Here is an 18,390-nt window from a genome sequence, read left to right as displayed (position 1 = left end):
GATATAAGGTCACATTCATAAATACAATCAAACGGCACCATAACAAAAGGTGAAGAAAAGCCACTAGAAGTACTAAATCTTTGGCCAATTGCATAGCTGTAAATTAAACTGAAGTCCATTATTAAGCTAATAAACTCTGTGTGTGTGTGTGTGTGTGTGTGTGTGTGTGGCAGTCTGTGTGCTTGTGTGGTGTTGTGCTAGCCTGCATGAGAGCAAACCCTTCCTTGTATGATTTGAAAACAATATATGCAAAAGTCATTAGTCTGACTATGGGCAAGAGCAAATTTTCTTTGCTTTAATTTTTTTCTGGTTCATTAAAATGTCATCGTGAAGAAATATAGGTTTCTAGCTGGGTTTTACCATCTATGTGATTATGCTATGTTATCTCAAGTTTTTTCATATTCTGAAGGAAAGAATAAAGCAATTGGAACTCAAAATTACATGCATAGACTACTTGGGCAAGTATTTGAGGTATACATATAGAATTTGTGTGTGTGTGTACTTGTGCATATTTATGAGTAATTGTGCATCTAGTGTGAGGAGACATGATGGAATGCTGTTCTAATTTTTCTGTATATTTGTTTTCTTTCCAGTAACATGGAACTTCTAGAAAGGAGTGTGAGAGAAGAGCGCTCAGATTTAAAAGAAGTGCTTAGCAGATGTGTCTGTATATGGCAAGTGAAGAACTTACCAAAGGGGTATAAAAGCAAAATGCTACTAACCTTATTGGATATGAATAATTCGGTTATTAAGGCATTCCCCACACAGTGAAGAATGTAGTACCTATATTTAATGACATCATCATTTATTTGTGATCATTTATTGAGAGATCTGTTGGGTGGTAAGTTTAGCAATATACATGGTGTGAGAGGTCATGAGATGCAAAGTTCAAGGAAAGCAAATTACATACAGATTACTAAACATTTCTATTCACATTTAGAGATGATGCCATCAGCTATATCTATGGAAAACAAATGCTTACATACTGAAGTGTAATAAATGAGGGAGAAATGTGAAGAAGTATCAGCATTCATACCCAAGCCATTAATTACACTATACTACAGGAAATCACATGAAATGAAGTGAAGGTACCAATACATGACATTAGTAACATTTTTAATTCCTTGGGAAGTTAGTACCATTCACTACAGCCTTTAAGTGGAAATCATACCTGATTTTAGAAACTATATTGCTAAATTTTTCCAGCATGAGAACATGGGACATAAGCATGCATTTCTTTTCTCAGTATTTTGAAATGCCACACAATTCCAACTTTACAATGATACATATCTTTAAAGAGAAAAGTAGAAATTTGGTAGTTTCATGGTAAACTACTGCTGTCTATTTTATGCTCCTACTGTGCATATTTCATCTCCATCTAGTACAGAGCAAAATTTTCAGTTATTTGGCCACCAAATCACACTGTGGCTCTAGGTACACTGTGAAATAATAGACTCAGTATTTCCAGCAGCAGAGACCTGAACGAAAGTCATAAACAGAACCATGCCCTTTAGATTGAAATCATCAGTCTTGTGAATGTATAGGTTGCTATCTGTAACTGACTAGCTTTTAATAATATTTAACTGTCATGAAAAGCTAATACAGTTTATGTTAACAATGTTATATGAATGACTGTTTCAGCTAATGATCCATTCATTTTTCCCATTAGTGCAAGTTTGTGTGGATGGTCTGATTTTATTTAATCTTCTTTAATGGAACTCAGCTTATGGTTGCAACAAACCTTTTAAAAACAAGTGTCTGATTACTTATCTCCTGAGTTTTGGCAGTGTTACCAATCACGTATAAACCATTTTAACTCTAATATCCTTTACCAATTAAAGAAAATGATAGCATCTATCAATTATAAATTGTGCATTGTATTTCTACAATGGCATGTTTAAAAACACACATATATTGCTATATTTGTTCATAATTCATAGATTATACTCCTAACTTTGTACATACTGAACATGTACTGTTTATTTCACAACCAAGTTTTTTAGCTGAAAGTCCATTTTTAGCTGCTGAGAGATAGAATGCCATATGTTGCTTTCTGCAGTATAACAATGTGATGCACCTTTGTAATGAAGTCTGGACTTCTTCCAAAAAGGAAAGTGATATAATCCTTCTGGTGAACTGTGAAATCCTACATTTGCACAGTGTCTTACCCAGCAGGAAATGAGCATTCCTCATGGACGGATTTCGTTAGAGGTCTGAGGGAAAGGGATATGTTGGGAGATTCAATGCCAACTTTAGCAGCAGGTTAATTGCTAGCTCTAAAATATTTCTGCAGTATTTTTTTGTTTTGTTTTGTTTTGTTTTCTTTTTTTGACTGGGGGAAAAATTTTCTAGCCACATACCCCAAAGCGATTCATACTTTACATTCCGTTGTTCTCAGTATTGACATGCTTTTGTCGGCTTCTGTAAAGATTCCTTGAAGATTTAGTGGTGGCGTTGGCAGCATCTGTTTAATTCTACAAATCAGTAGTGCAAGTGACTTACTTGTGATCACCATGGTTTTCATCACTTATCCTGTAATGATGGGAAAATTTGTGAACATAACAAACATTAGCTCTTTTAAAAAAGACATAAGTAATATGTCTTATATCTTCACATTTGGAAGACTGTTTTTGTGGGATAGTAATTTTTAAAATATTTTCTGTAAAAAAATGGGAATAGGGTTGTGAATTATATCACCGTGCTTATCTAGATATTGCATATGTAGTAGAAATAATAAGGCATTGGTCTGGGATTTAAATGAACCAATAACTAATGATGTAAAACAAAAAGAAGCCACACACCTTTCATAGTGCAGTAGGCAGACTATTGATGGTATCACAGCAAAGATGATGTTCCAGGGAATTTTTACCAGTATCCCTGGACACCGGTGTTTTCAGAAAAATGATGATAACTCTCCTTGGATATGTTTTCTTTCAAACCTTGATCACAGTGTTGAGCAGCAACTAATAAATGTGGGTCTAAAGCTTCTCATGGTTTTTTAAGGACTATAGTCTATGGTGATGAAAGATTACTAATCCCTCTGTGAATTATATATGTTGAGTAGTGAATATATTTCTTTATTATTTTCCCTTCTGTTTTTTTAATACCATTCACTTTTATATCATGTTATATTTGTGTAGAACTTCATTGCTAACAAGGTTGTTAACAAATGTTATTTTATTTTACCCTTTAAAAACCCTCAGGTAACACTATGATTCCATATTTATTAAAGAAATTATGTTTTCCAGTTTTATGCACCTTTCCTAAATCTACGTAATTTATCATATTAGAAAGAGCTACTGTTTCTTCCATGCTCACTTTTGTTTTCATATATTATTAAACTCTTATAACATTATAAGGCTATTATTTTTAGCAGAAGGAGCATGTGAATTACAGAGAGGTTAAAGAACTTGAAATAGTCTCTTAACTGAGCTGTCTTTCATTAATTCTTCTTTCCTCCAGTCTTGCTCAATAAAGAGTTGTTGAGTCACTTTTCTATACTGCCACTAGAATGGCATAATATACTTTCAGTGAACATTTACTGCTTGTTGATGCTTCCTGAAAATAGTACAAATTTCCTACCCTGGTGTTTAAGACCCGAGATAAAGTTATCCTAAATTACAATTAAAAGCTTATGCCAGATTTTCCAATACTCCAATATATCTAATTTGAACTCTCCACCATATATCTTCAAATTTTCCAACATGAATTTTTACTTATGCCAGTAACTTTATCTAAAAAAATCTTTCTCAAATCTGCCTGTCAGCATTTGAACTTATTTCTAATATATGGTTCATGACAGAGTTTTTAATCCATCAAGCAAATATGATAATTTCCTTGAATGAATTCCCATAGTTATTTGTACTTTCTCAACCATGCTTTGCAGCTTTCACCTCATCTTTTAATTTTTTTCTTCTTTTTTTGACATATAAAATGCTATACATGATTAATGCATACAACTTGATGATTTAGAGATAAGTATCCAACCACGAAACCATCATCATCACAATCTATGCCATAAACCTATCCATCACCTCTAAAAGTTTCTTCCCATTCTCTTATTATTATCATTTTGCAATAAAAACACTTAATATAAGATCTACCGACTTAGCAAAACTTTAAGTATACACTATTATATTGTTAACTATAGTTAGTGTATGTGTGTGTATATATGTATTTTATATGTATACACTATATCTATGTAGTATAGTAGACCTCTAGAACTTATTTATCCTGTTTAACTGAAACTTTTTACCCTTGACTAAAATCTCTTTATTTTTTTCTCCCCCAAGCCTCTGGAAACCACCATTCCAGTTTTAGTTTTTGTCATCAAGAAATTTCAAATACCCAAAGCCTTATAGTATCTTGTTAGGAAATGCAGGCATTTTTACATTCTGGTCCATAATGTTAGTATTTATATATTATCTAGTATGTGGATCGAACATATATAGTCACATCAAGTATAATACTATATTAACAATTGACAAATTTATATTTTTATTAAAGTCAGATAATACTGTATTTTTGTGAAAGTATAGTTTCTAATTTAATGTCATCCTCCTCCACAGTAAAAATTTAACAAGAACACAAATACAACAGAATTGAAGTGGAATTATCACTTTGCTTTTTGTTTAAAAGAATGTGATATCCTCCCATGTTGATCTTACATCTACTTTGTTTTGTCGTTTTTGTATTTTGCCAGTTTGAATTTATCCTTATAAAATCTGACCCCAGTGATTTTTTAAAAACAGTAAAATAGCTTAGAACAGAGGGTAAAGTGGAAAGCAGTTTTACTTGATAACTACCCTCCCCACAACATATACACACACACACACTCCAAGACTAACATAGTGAACTGGTTCAAATTTGTACATCATTGTCTTGTTCAGGGTCAGGTTCCAGCCCCAGCTGAGAGCGGAGGAGACTGGGTAAACGTGGGGCAGGGAGCTGGAAGAACATTCAAGAAACAGCAGGTAAATTAAACATGGCTCTATTTAGCAGCTCCTTCACAGTGTCAGTGTTACATTTATACACCACACAAACAATAGTGGCTGAGAGCCAGGTGGTGAGCTTCCCTATGTTATGGCTTCCTGGCTGTGATTACATAAGACACGTAACTGTGCGCGTGTGCCACAATCTTGCTGAGTCATTCAGGCTGTTTGCCTCGGCCTATGCCTACTGTCCTGTGCCTGCTTAGATGCAGCACAGCCATGTTCTTTACAATCATTTTGTTTACTTCTTGAGTTGGCTATCCTATCCTGTGTGAATGGAATTTATGACAGTCTGAAAAGTATATCTTGGTAGAGTTTAGGATTCCATTTACTTTATGGGTACTATTGGGAAGCAGTAAACACATCAATATAACTTTCAAAGTTATGTGGATTACTTCCCTCTAGAGCCTAGGTAAGTTTTCATCCCAGCTTGTGATACAGTATTGATATTCTGGGTGTGAAATAGCTATAAGTCTTAAAATTAAAGATAAAAAGACTGTCATAATTAAAAATGGCTGAATATCTGTATCATATGTTGGAATTTAATGTGATTGGATTTGAAACACTACACCTTTCTGAAGGCATCTTTAGCTAAACATAGGCTCTGTATTAGATGTCCATGTGGAAAGCAATGTGGAATAAAGTCCACTTCATGGAACTCTTCAGAAAGTTACCTATTTATTTAGGACAACTCTCTCTAGATTGGTGCTCAAAGGGGAATGTAGCGATTTTGGAAGTCCTGTAGCTGCTTCTTTGCAGATTCAATTTATACCTTAAACTACATCTTCTAAATTTATCACTTTAAAAATTTTATTTAAATGTCTTCTCACAAATTCTATTTGTAATTTATTTTTTGTTGTATGAAGTAGTCTTGTTACCTTTAATAACATACCATGCTTTAATTACAGATATCAATATGTGATGATAATGCCTAAGTCTTCATCCTACTAGGGAAAAAGGAGGCTTCTGAAATGGCACTTGATCAAATTAAAGGTATTCCCTTGAATTTAATTCTTAGGACTCAATATTCATATATTATAACTATTATAATGAAAGCAGATGACATTTGCTGAAACAACATAGTAATTAGAGCTGATAGTACAAATTTAAACTGACCCATATGATAGAGATGCTACTTCTCCTTGTAGTGTGCTTTAATAAACCTTTCTGTTGACAGTGCTTTGAAAAGCTCAACTCAGCCATGTGGTACTGTCCGCAGTGAGGAGGGGCTTTTCTCTCTAGCACTGCTAACAGCCCCGGAAGACAACCACAGCAGTTACCTGGAGTGAAAATCAGATTGTAAAATAAAATGAAGTGCACTTGTCATTAATACTTATTAAATGAAAAGATTTACAACAAAAGATAGAGTTGTTCCTCAGTATCCCTGGGAGATTGGTCCTTGGACATCTCTAGATCAGTGTAAGGCGGGGATTTTTCCACAGTCCTTACAGAAAAACCAAGTAGTATGGTTAATATGTCCTTAATAATATTCCTATAATAACTACAACAAAAATAACTTTTCTACCATGGTCTTTCATGGTAGGCTTTAAACTCATGGGTGATGCCAAAGAGCATTTTTAGCAAAAATTTATTTTTTAAAGGAGACACAATACATTGGGTTCCTAAGCAAATAGTTTTGGCTTTACACAAAATAAAATTTAGAACAGATAAGAAAATTTATATTTATTTCTGCAAGATAGCTTTCATAAATAGTATTTTTTTCATAGTCGGATATTGATAAAGGTTGGGGAGAAATGTTGGTTCATTCTGCATAATTTTCAAGTACTGATATTATTTGTTGCTGCTTAAATACAGTTACACATGCTTTGGCAATAATCTTGACAAAGGTTATAGACTCGTTAGGAAAATTATGGAACTTAATCAGCACATGTATCTGAATAGAAGGACAAGGAATGATTTTAGTGCAACTCTAAAATCTTTTGCGTAAAATTCGTCTGGTTCTATTTGAATACATGAAAAAGTGGACAATCTGTTCCAGAATATTTTGCCAGTGATTTCAGATATAACTCTTGTATCTGGAAATGATTTTGTCCCATTTGGCTCCACTAATTGCCCATCATGTTTATAGAAATGTTTTCTTGGTTCTATTTTTAATAAATGCAGAGGGACTTTATGAAAGCACATAACAAAATGTTTATTCTAGATTAATGAACACTTTATTCAGCTTTATTGAGGTATAACTGGCAAATTGTATTTAAGGAGTACAATGTGATGTTTAGCATATGTATACATTGTGAATGATTTCCACTATCAAGCTAATTAACATATCCATTATCACATAGTTACCTTTTATGTAGTGAAAACATTGAAGATCTACTCACTTAACGTATTTCAATTATATAATACAGTATTATTAACTGTAATTACCATGCTGTACATTAGATATGTAGAAAATACTGATCCTGCATAACTGAAACCTTATACACTTTGACCAACATCTCTCTGTTTCCTTTCTTTCAAAACCTTGGCAATCACCATTCTACTCTCTGCTTCTAGGAGATTGACTTTTTTAGATTCCACTTATAAGTGAGAGCATGGTGTATTTGTCTTTCTGTGCCTGGCGTATTTCACTTAGAATAAGTGATCATGTCAGATATAGATGTTTATTGCTTTAACTTTCTTCTTAGAACTGCTTTTTCTGTATTTCAAAAGCTTTGGTATGTTGTGTTTCTATTTTCTTTTGTCTCAAGATTTTTTTTTTTTTTTTTTTTTTTAGCATTCAAAATCTTTTTAATAAGAGGGTAGGATCCAAGGTTAGTTTTTGTAGCCTCGGCTGGCCCGTCGGCCTCTGGCACGCTCGAACTTCCGGCCCTTGGAGCGGACGTAGGGTTTGGTGTGGCTGTGCGGGGTTCCTGGGGCCTTGCCGAAATGCCGGTACACCTCTCAGCCCTTGCGAGGACCGGAGAGCAGGACAGTGCCGCAGCCCTTGGGGGAGTCCAGGGCCAGCTGGTCGAAAGTGAGGATCTTGCCCCCTGCCCTGAGGATGCGGCTACGGGCCCGGCTGTTTACGCGCAGTGCACATACCTTCAGTTTGGGCACCTCCTGAACCCGCACGTCGTCCGTTATGGTCCCCACAACCACGGCCGTTTTGTTTTCCCGGCCAGGAAGCTTCATCTTCCGGATCATCCGAGAAAGGGACGGAGGAGGCCGGTTGGTGCGACTCATAAACAACCTCTTCAGCACAACCTGGTTGAATGTGGAATTGGTTCTTCTGGCCAGAAACCTATACAACTTGACCAACAGCCTCAGGTAGATATCCTGGCTCTTGGGCTCCTTGCGCCGAACCTTTCGGTCCTTGTTGTGGCGGATGTCAACTCCCATGATGGCGCCTCCTGCTCCGCCAGGTCCGGAAAGAGCGTCTGAAGATATTTTTTTTAAATTTCCCTTTTGATTTCTTCTTTAATGCATCAGTTATTCAGAAGTATGTTGTTTAATTTTCATGTATTGATAACTTTGCCAATTTTCCTCCTGCCATAGATTTCTAATTTCATCAAATTGTGGTTAGAAAAGATACTTGATATGATTTTAATCGTCTTAAATTTATTTTGTGGTCTGACTATCTATTCTGGAGAACATTCCATGTGTACTCGAATGTGTATTTGTTGCTTTTGGGGGAAGCATTTTGTGTATGACTGTTAGCTCCATTTGGTCTATAGCATTGCTTGATTTCACTGTTTTCTTGCTGAATTTCTGTCTGGATGATTTCTTTATTGTTACTAAAGGGGTACTGAAAGTTTCATATTATTATTTTATTACTGTCTATTTCTCCCTTCAGTTCTGTTAATACTTGCCTTACATATATTGGTGCTCCAACAGTGGTTGTACACATATTTACAACTGTTACATCTCTTGATGAAATGACCCCCTTATGATTACGTAATGACCTTCTTTGTCTCATGAGAGTTTTGACTTAAAGTTTACTTTGGCTTATATAAGTATAGACCCCGCCTGATCTCTTTTGGTTACCATGTAGATGGAATACTTTTTTTATTCCTTCACTTTCAGTCCATGTGTGTTTTTCAAACTAATGTGAGTTTCTTACGGGCAGCATATGCTGGGTCTTGTTTTGTATCAATTCAGATATTATTTCTTTCCAATAGAGGATTTAATCCATTTGTATTTAAAGTAATTATGGAGATGTAAAGACTTACTGCGGCCATTTTGCTAATTGTTTTCTTACTGTTTTGAAGTTTCTTCTTTTTTTTTGTTCCTCTCTTGCTGTATTCCTTTGTAATTTGATGATTTTTTAAAATAGAGGTATGCTTTGATTCTTTATCTCTTTTGTGTATCTACTACAAGTTTTATCCTTTGTGATTATTATGAGGTTTATATGAAGTATCTTATAGTTATAACATTTATTTTAAGCTGATAATAACTTAATGTTGATTGTGTACAAAACACTACAGTTTAACTTATTCCACACACATTTTGTTATTGATGTCACAATCTACATCTTTTTACATTGTGCATCTATTAACAAATTATCATAGATATAGTTTTTTTAATACTTTGGTCTTTTTACTGTTATGCTAGAGTTAAAATTGACTTATGCACCACCATTACAGTGTTAGTGTGTTCTGAATTTGAGTATATTCTTTTCTTTACAATGACTTTTATACTTTCATATGTTTTCCTATGTTTAGTTAACATCCCTTCATTTCGACTTGAATAACTTCCTTTAGCATTTTCTGTAGCATAAGACTAGTGGTGATGAATTCCTAAGCTTTTGTTTGGGAATATCTGAATCTCTACTTCATTTCTGAAAAACAGTTTTGGCATGTATTGTATTCTTTGTTGGCAGCATTTTTTGCTTTCAGCACTTTGGCTATATTGTACTGATATGTCTTAGCCTACCAGGTTTTGACTGATAAATCCATTTATTGTCCTATGAGGGGTTCCCTTGTAAGTGATAATTCACTTTTCTTTTGCTGCTTTCAAAATTCCTTATATTTTTTCTTTTGAGAATTTAATTATTATATTTTGGAAAAGATCTCTTTGTGTTAGATCTATTTGAATCTATTTGGAAAACCTGAATATTCATTTTCCTTTCCAGATTTGGAAAGTTTTCTGTCATTGTTTCTTTAAATAAGTTTTCTGCTTTTGTCTCTTTCTGCTCCTTCTTAAACTTTCATAATGCATATAATGCTTCTCTTGATGGTGTTTCCTAAGTCCTATAGGGTTTCTTCACTCTTTTCCTTGTGTTTTCTATTCGATCCTCTGACTATATAATTTTAAATATCTTGTGTTCAAGCTCACTGAGTCTTTTTTCTGCTTGATTAAGTCTACTGTTGAATCACTCTATTGAATTTTTTAGTTGGTCTTTGTATTCTTCAACTCCACAATTTTCATTTAATTCTTTCTTATGGTATCTATCTCATTGGTAAGCTGCACATTTTGTTTATGTGAACATAAACAAATTTTGATTTTATTGTCTGTCTTCTCATATTGGTCATTATCTTCTTTAAGATAATCATTTGAAATTTTTTGGCAGGCAGTTCATAGATCTCCATTTCTGTAGGGCTGGTTACTAGTGCTTTATTTCATTTATTTAGTGGTGTCGTGTTTCCATGATTGCTCATGTCCTTTCCCTTATGGCCTTGTGTTGCACATTTGCCTAAGTAGACACGTCTTCCATTATTTACAGAATGGCCTTGGCAGGGAAAACCCTCATTAGTCAGCCCTTCTAGAGGAACCAGGGCAGGCTTATTGATGCAGGATGCCTAGTGCCTGGGTCAGTGAGTGGGTATGCCTAGTGCTTGTATTTGAAAGGATGATCCTGGTACCTGCGTTCATTGGAACGATACTGGAGCTTGGATCCATGTTGGTGGGCCTGGCACCTGGTTACATAGATGCAAGCCTGAAGCTTCAGTCCATGGGTATCGGCCTGGATCCCGGGTTCTTGGGAGCCAGCCTGTAGACTAGGTCCATGAATATGAACCTGGTATCTGGTGCTGTAAGGGCTGGCCTGGAGTTTGATATGGCCTGGAATGGGCCCAAAGCTTAGGTCTGAAGGGGCAAGCTGAATTCTGGTGTCCTAAAGATGGTCTGGCACTGGGTCAGGCTTAGAGCCTGGGACTGCAAAAACTGGGCTGGCATTGGCATCAGCCTGAGGCATGGGTCCTCAGGGGTAGGCTGGAACCTGGTCCTACAAGCGCCAGCCTGGAGCCTTGGGCCATGGAGCACTTAATTGGGACTGAAGCCTAGAGCTGTGGGGGTTGAACTGGTGGCTGCAGCATGGGAATCAGTTGGCTCCAGAATTCACTGGGATGGGCCTGGTACTTGGGCAAAGTCAGGCACTCACTTTACTCTCCTTCCCCCACAAAAAGGGCATTTCTTTCTAAGTAGCATGGGCTTGGGGGTGGGGTGATGCCAACAATGTGAAACTATCCTTCCTACCTTCTTCAATGCATCTTTTCTTATTTCTGTGTTCCACTTGGATGCTATAATATCTCACTTGTATTCTTTAACTCTCATGAACTTATTTTTGCTTGCAGCAGTTCAAATTTGCTTCTGTGAGTGAATGAGTGCTGGAAACTCCTATTTCACCATCTTTCTAACACTCTCCTCCACTCTACTGAATAAACACACACACAAACATATATATAAATTTATGAAAATTTTTTAAAAATAATGATCAAATTTTAGAGCATTTGACCGTAAGTCAGATTTAATTGTCAGGCAATCCTAGTGTCTCAAACTTCATATCATGTGTAAATTTGAAAACATTTAGATTGCCATTCTCAATTTCTGAATAGATGTGTAGTTTATAGTTTCAAATCATTAAGGTAAAAAACTTCATAAATGAAGACAGACCCATTTCTGTTTTAGAGTACTCTAAATAAAGTGTTCTAGCTGTCTGTAATATTTCTGTTCACCCTGTTATCTATAAGGTATGAATATGCAAGTTCTATCTGAGTATCAGTAATTGGGAGTGAAGATTAAGTTTGACCCAGAAAAGTTTCAACTCAAAGGAAACAAAATTACCAGTAAAAGCTAAAACAAATGTTTCACTTTATTCATAACCATTTTTTTGACACGTTGATTAAACAGGGCCAGGATTAGGGTGAGACAAACTTTGAGTTTGAGGCACAAAATTTAAGGGTGTACTCAGTCTCAGCTGCTAACAAGTAAGACAAGGAGTATTCTATGCAGTAGATATCCAGGATTTTTGCCTCAGGTATAGGCAATCAGTATTTCAGTGAAGGAGCCGGACACTCCATAGGTGAGCTTAGAGGACACAGCACAGTGATGTATTTTAGTGCTATTTTCACAGATGGTGGAGTTGGCTTCCATGCTGATTTTTTAAATGGTGCAGTTAGCTGACGTGAGCACCTAGGAATGTATAGAAAGGTCATTCCTTGTACAACTTTGAAGTATTTGTTTTTTGGTGATTTTACATTCTTCAAAGTTGCTTATACAAAATATAAACATTTTCATAGTATGCATGTATATAGATATCTCAAAAATTTAATTATACAACAGGACAATTTGGATATTTTAATATATATTTTAAACAAACTGAGAGCAAGAGGGAAATCATGGTATTCTGTCCTTCCAGAGAAAGAGGAGCCAGGCACCTAAGTCCAGTATTTCCCTGATATTCACTATGAAGAGCCATGCTTTTACATAAACATACACGACTTGCTCTTTTCACTTTAGATTCTACATTTTGTGAGCTGATGCCCATATGATTATACTTTCTTCAAGGTATCACCTAATAATTCAGATAATTGAAGGTTAATAATTAATGATACCTTCCTCTTCATTTACTTCTAAATCAATTAAAAAAAAACTAAAAAAAGAGCTTTATGGAAAAATACACAGCAAAATGGTTTGGAGACTAACATTCCAGCTCCAAACTAAAGGGAGCTTTCATAATACTTTTCCTATCTAAAATCTAAGGAGTCCAGAACTGTACAGCTAACAGCCAGGAGGCAAATGTGAAGGATCTCACCCCTGCCTCAAATACCTTGAAGTAATAGGGTGAGTAATGGGTCTGGATTCCCAAAAACAGAGGTGGAAAAGAGAACATGATTCGTCTGCTGGCCACTAACTGAAAGCAAGGAGGGACAGAGAGAGAAAGTGAGAAACCTGGGGCACACCGGACCAGCTATCCTCATGTTATGTTTACCTATAAATCCTAATATATAGGGAACAGTAATTGAGAGTGAAGAACAGAGGAAAAAACCTTTCTTCTAATCCTCCTCTGAGAAGAGAGTAGTAACACCAAATGTTTATATGTTGTTCAAAGCAGTAACATGTGGGGAGGGAAAGTGGAGGTTCCTCTGTGCTGAGTCCTACATATTAGGGTAGCATTTTTAAATGTATTATCTCTTTTTATCCTAGCAAGAACCCTCCAATTCAGGAAATCTATATTCCCGTTATACAGATTCAGAGCTTGAGGCTTAGAGAGATATAGTAACTTGGTTCATGTCACAAGGTAAGTGTAGAGCAGAGCTTGAACTCAAACGTGTGCTTTGAAATACTACATGACATTTTATCATATACACTTATATGGCTCAGTTGGAATATTTTTTTATGACACTTCTTTTATTCCTCTGATCAGATATAAATATTGTTCTACTCTCAGCATCTCCATATTTACTTAGTAGTATGTAGATTTCAAGCCACTCTAGAATTTTGATTATTTAGGTGCATTTGTTTTCTCCTTTCCTTGATTTTATGCTAGGTGGGAGAGAGGCTTATGTCTAAATCCTGTTGATATACAACATAGGACCTCACAAAGATTATTCAGTGACTTAAATTTTGCTTCTGAAAATGTAATAATTCCACTAGTTCTGAGTTTAAAAAAAATGATGAAAATTTACTTGTAACTGTAGAGCAAATTTCTGTTTCCTTTAAGATAAAATTGACATTTTGATGTTTTGGGCGTCACGTTCAGTTGTATGCAGAATTAATCTCCCAATATCAAGGTGTTTAATTCAAATTATTTTCTTTAGAAAAAAGGCCATTTGGCAAGAAATGTTCTTTTGAACCCTATAGCTCTTGAATTGGTGCCATCCTGTTAAAATTCCTAACACTGTTTTGTACCATTTGAATTGGGATGTAAAAGGAAAGCTATTATTAACCTACAACTCTTTTCCTCAGCTGGAATTCTGCCTAAGGTCTGACAGGCTTTATTTTAAGTCCAGCTTCTTACTTGAGGAGTTTACATGCAAGCCCTGAGATTTTGAAAGCTAAACATCATGGTGTTTGCATGCAATCCTGAGTCTTTTCTACATCTGTTATCTGCTTGAAAATTCTGACCTGAAGGCACAAAGCATTTAAATTACAGACCATATGGAACATCTGGAAATTTCTCATTTCCATTTGGTGGGCCATAACTAAAACCCATCTCTTCCTAGTTCATTACTTCACTCACTAATGATTAGTGCTACATCAGGTCTGTTTCGATTCCCCTTTCTGGTCCGATAGTTCTCTATGTCTTTTATTTCCTGCTGTCTTGAACTCTGCTTCACTTGCTCCCCTCCATCTCATTTACTATAATGATAAGCCTCCCTCCACAAATTACTTTGGTTCAATTAAGTATCCAGGAAGGCCAGACATTAACAACACTTTATCCCTCAAGTTAAATGACCACTTGTTGTGAGCACACCTTGTTCTAAAGAGCGCTTGTGATATTTTCATTCATAAGCCTCATGTTTACATAAGGGACTATGAAAAATTCTCTCTCTCTCTCTCTATATATATATATATACTATATATATATACTCTATATATATATATAACTTTCTAATTTTATTCAGATTCAACTCTTGTACCCTTGACATTGAGCTTTTTTTTTTTTTTTTTTTTTTTTTTTGGTCATGTATTTGAAGATGACAGAAGGGATAAGTTACCTCTATGGCATTTTTATACTTTAATATTACTTAGTTTTAGTAAGCAGTTGAGGGAAAAAGTTACTGCATATGCAGCAAGCAGCTTCTTTAGGGTCCTCTTCTTATTCTGTGCTGCTTCTCTAGATCCTCCTCACCTAAGATTGTCACTTCCAGCCAAGCTTGCATTAAGTCAGCTTGCTCTTCCTTCCAATTAAATATGTTAACATTTCGGAATGCAATAATGGCTTTGGAGATGAAGCCAGTCCTAGCAACAGTGTAGGAAGCTTGAAGAAAGCAATGAGAGTTTTATAAATTTGAAAATGAGACTTTTCCTTGCTCTTTCCACTTAGGTAAGATGTGTTAAATTCGGTATGGGTGGCACACGTAGATACCCTGTAAAATTTTGTATTGACTTTTAAAAAAGCAATAGAAAATGCCCTTGATGTTTTTGGGGCTTGAGTGCATGCTAATGATGCATATTATTTTTTCTGTGCTGTGAACTAACTGAGAAGTAGACATAGGGAACAGGAATAAGAATGTAGGTTCCACGGCCGGATGCGGTGGCTCTCGCTTGTAATCCCAGAACTTTGGGAGGCCGAGGCGGGCGGATCACCTGAGGTCGGCGGTCCGATTCCAGCCTGACCAACATGGAGAAACCTCATCTCTACTAAAAATGCAAAATTAGCTGGGCATGATGGCACATGCCTGTAATCCCAGCTACTCGGGAGGCTGGGGCAGGAGAATCGCTTGAACCCGGGAGGCAGAGGTTGCGGTGAGCCGAGATCGTGCCATTGCACTCCAGCCTGGGCAACAAGAGTGAAACTCTGTCTCAAAAAAAAAAAAAAAAAAAAAGAAAGCATATATATATATGCTTCGAAACTACTAACCCTAATTTCTAGAACACAATTTGGAACAGAGCTCCTTATTTTTTTTGCTCATGAACTTTGGGATCCACATTTGGCGAGAGCTTGATGAGAGGTATGAAGGACTAGGACCTCCCTTACCAGCCACTGGGACGGAGCAGAGAGCTCAGCGAAGAACATGTGTGAACAACTCAGTGCCTTAGGTCTTGTTCAGTCGGAAAACACTGACCAATAGATGGCAGCCTTTCTCCATCCCACCAGTCAGAAAAACCCACCTGTCCCCTCATACAGGAGGCACTGGAGAAACAGGCAGGAGCCTCTTCAGTGTTTTAGGGAAGGTTAATGGCTCTAAAATGAGTTGATGAGAAAATGGGGGGAGAACGTGCATGGTTATCCTTGCTAAAGACATCTCTGGTAAGAAGAAAACAAAAGTGCTTTCATCTTTACTATTTTGTATACAAGCTAAGTTTTTAAGCTTGAAATGCAATTTTATGACTGAGATACTTTTATATTTTGAAGTGTTATGAACCTATAACTTTCGCTGGTTTGCCAAGTAACCATATAAGTAAGGTCTTTAAGAGAAAGTGTTTAACAGCAAAGTAGTTACCTGTCTTGGAGCCAGAGCAGGGAGGTGGTAAGATTATTAGCATGAGGAGTTTTGGGCAAGAAGCATGAGTAGGAAAGAAAAATAAAAGTTAGGGGGAAAAAAGAAATTACTACCGTAAGAAAAAAGAAGAATCAAGAAAAAAAGACCAAAAAGTACAACTTTTTTGAAAAACAGACGATGTTTAGAGTAGTTTTATGTTTACAGCCACATTGAGAGGAAGTTAGAGATTTCCAATGAATCCTATGTTTCTACACATGCTTGGATTTCTGCTATCAACATCCCACTTCAGAGTGGAACATTTGTTAGAATCAACAACCTACATTGAAACATCATTATTATCCAAAGTACACAGTTTACTTAAGGTTCACTTTTGGGGTTGTATATTCTATAAGTTTTAGCAACTGCATTATGACATGTATTTACCGGTAAAGTCATACAAAATAGATTCATCACCTTAAAAATCCTCCGTGCTCTGCTAATTCTTCCCTCTCTCCCCTTATCCTCTGGAAACCACAAATCCTTTTACTATCTCCATAATTTTGTCTTTTCTAGACTGTCATATAGTTTAAATCATGTAGTATGTAACCTTTTTAAATTGACTTCTATAATCTATCATTTAGTAATGTGCATTTAAGTTTCTCCCATGACTTTCCATGATTTGATAGCTTATTTCTTTTTAGCATTGAATAGTACCCCATTGTCTAGATGTGCCGCAGTTTATTTATCCATTCAGCTACTGAAAGATATCTTGGTGCTTCCATGCTTTGGCAATTATAAATAAAGCTGATATTTATGTGCAGGTTTTTGTAAGGACATAAAATTTCAAGTCCTTTGGGTAAATACCAAAGAGTGCAACAGCTGGATCAGTTTTGGAAGAAATTGCCAAATTATCATCCCAGTTTGCTATACCTTTTTTAATGCTTAACAGCAATGAATGAGATTTTCTATTGCTCCATATCCTCATTCTTCTATCGATCCATTTCCAATTGTGTACCTAAGAATGTGGAATTGTATACCAAATATCCTCATTCCAGAGCCCTTTGCTATTAATTAAGGCCAAAAAGGAAACATTTCTACTCCTAGAATAGTAAAAAATGCTAAGATTTTTTGCAGGTTAAGCATCCATATGAGCATTTGTGAAATAATCGTGCCTTTTCTGCTATAATACTTCTCAAGTAGAGGGTATGATTTCTTTGAAAAGTTGACCCTAGTTTGAAGTCCTGGTTCCAATTTTAACCTAATTTAACAATATGTAGTACTGTCTTAATTTAATAACATACGGCATTGTGAAAGCTATTCACCTTTCTGTGCCATAATTTCTTCACATTTATGAGCTAGAGTTGACTAGACAATTTCAAAGATTTCAATATCTCTTTATTCTTAAATTCTCTGACTGTAAAGGGAGAGAAAAGACTCAATCCTGTGTATATAATGAGCAATCCTAATTTTGAGAACACTTTGTTTTTAACTTTAGAAGATCAATTCATTATTTATTATAATGTAACTACTTACTGGTTTCTTGTTTGAGTGTCACATTATCAGGGAAGAAAAATTAATTAATTAATATTCATCCCAAAGTAGGGAATGTTTTTAAGACTATTGAGAAGTCCGGATTTAAAACATGTATACATGATCTGTTCTGGAAAACACGATTTTTTTATTAATTTAGGCTAATGTCAGTCATTGCTGCATCTGATACTATTGCTTATCAATACATCATTGAAAAGTTTGGAAATTTAGATAAAAACCTTCACTGGATATAGTTTATGTTTTCTGTACTAAACACAAGGGGTAGTAGAAGAAAGTAGGTCAGTAAAAATACAAGTAATATGCTTCCTGACCAGAATCAGTTTTTATTCTAATAAATGAGACAAATATAAGCCAAAAATACATGTGAATGACTATGAGAACTATGTGATATACATTGATTAAAACAAATTTTGAAAATACCTGATTTCAAGTTTCCAAAGTGGAACACTAGAGATCCAGTGTGATATGATCACCCTTGCTTAGCAGTTAAGGGCATGCTTTTGAATAAGATGAGCTTGAGTGCTGTAGTACAATTGATA

The 18,390-nt window shown here is 35.6% G+C and overlaps 1 long non-coding RNA gene and 1 pseudogene across 2 annotated transcripts in view; one reads left to right on the top strand and one right to left on the bottom strand.

The window, feature by feature from the left end:
- LOC123574517 (uncharacterized) overlaps positions 1–5,987 on the top strand; it is a 226,390-nt gene extending 220,403 nt beyond the window's left edge. For both annotated transcript variants that reach the window (XR_006699523.3, XR_010588457.2), the window contains 2 exons: positions 594–4,973; positions 5,900–5,987. This is a non-coding gene — a long non-coding RNA (uncharacterized lncRNA). The remainder of the gene's footprint in view (positions 1–593; positions 4,974–5,899) is intronic.
- Positions 5,988–7,696: 1,709 nt separating this feature from the next.
- On the bottom strand, positions 7,697–8,369 carry LOC102143182 (large ribosomal subunit protein eL18 pseudogene; annotated as a pseudogene).
- Positions 8,370–18,390: the final 10,021 nt, after the last annotated feature.

This window comes from Macaca fascicularis, chromosome 7 (assembly GCF_037993035.2).
Source record: "Macaca fascicularis isolate 582-1 chromosome 7, T2T-MFA8v1.1".
Classification (NCBI taxonomy): Eukaryota; Metazoa; Chordata; class Mammalia; order Primates; family Cercopithecidae; genus Macaca; species Macaca fascicularis.
The sequence above is the reverse complement of the archived record's forward strand: the minus strand, read 5'-3'. Positions and strand labels throughout refer to the sequence as shown.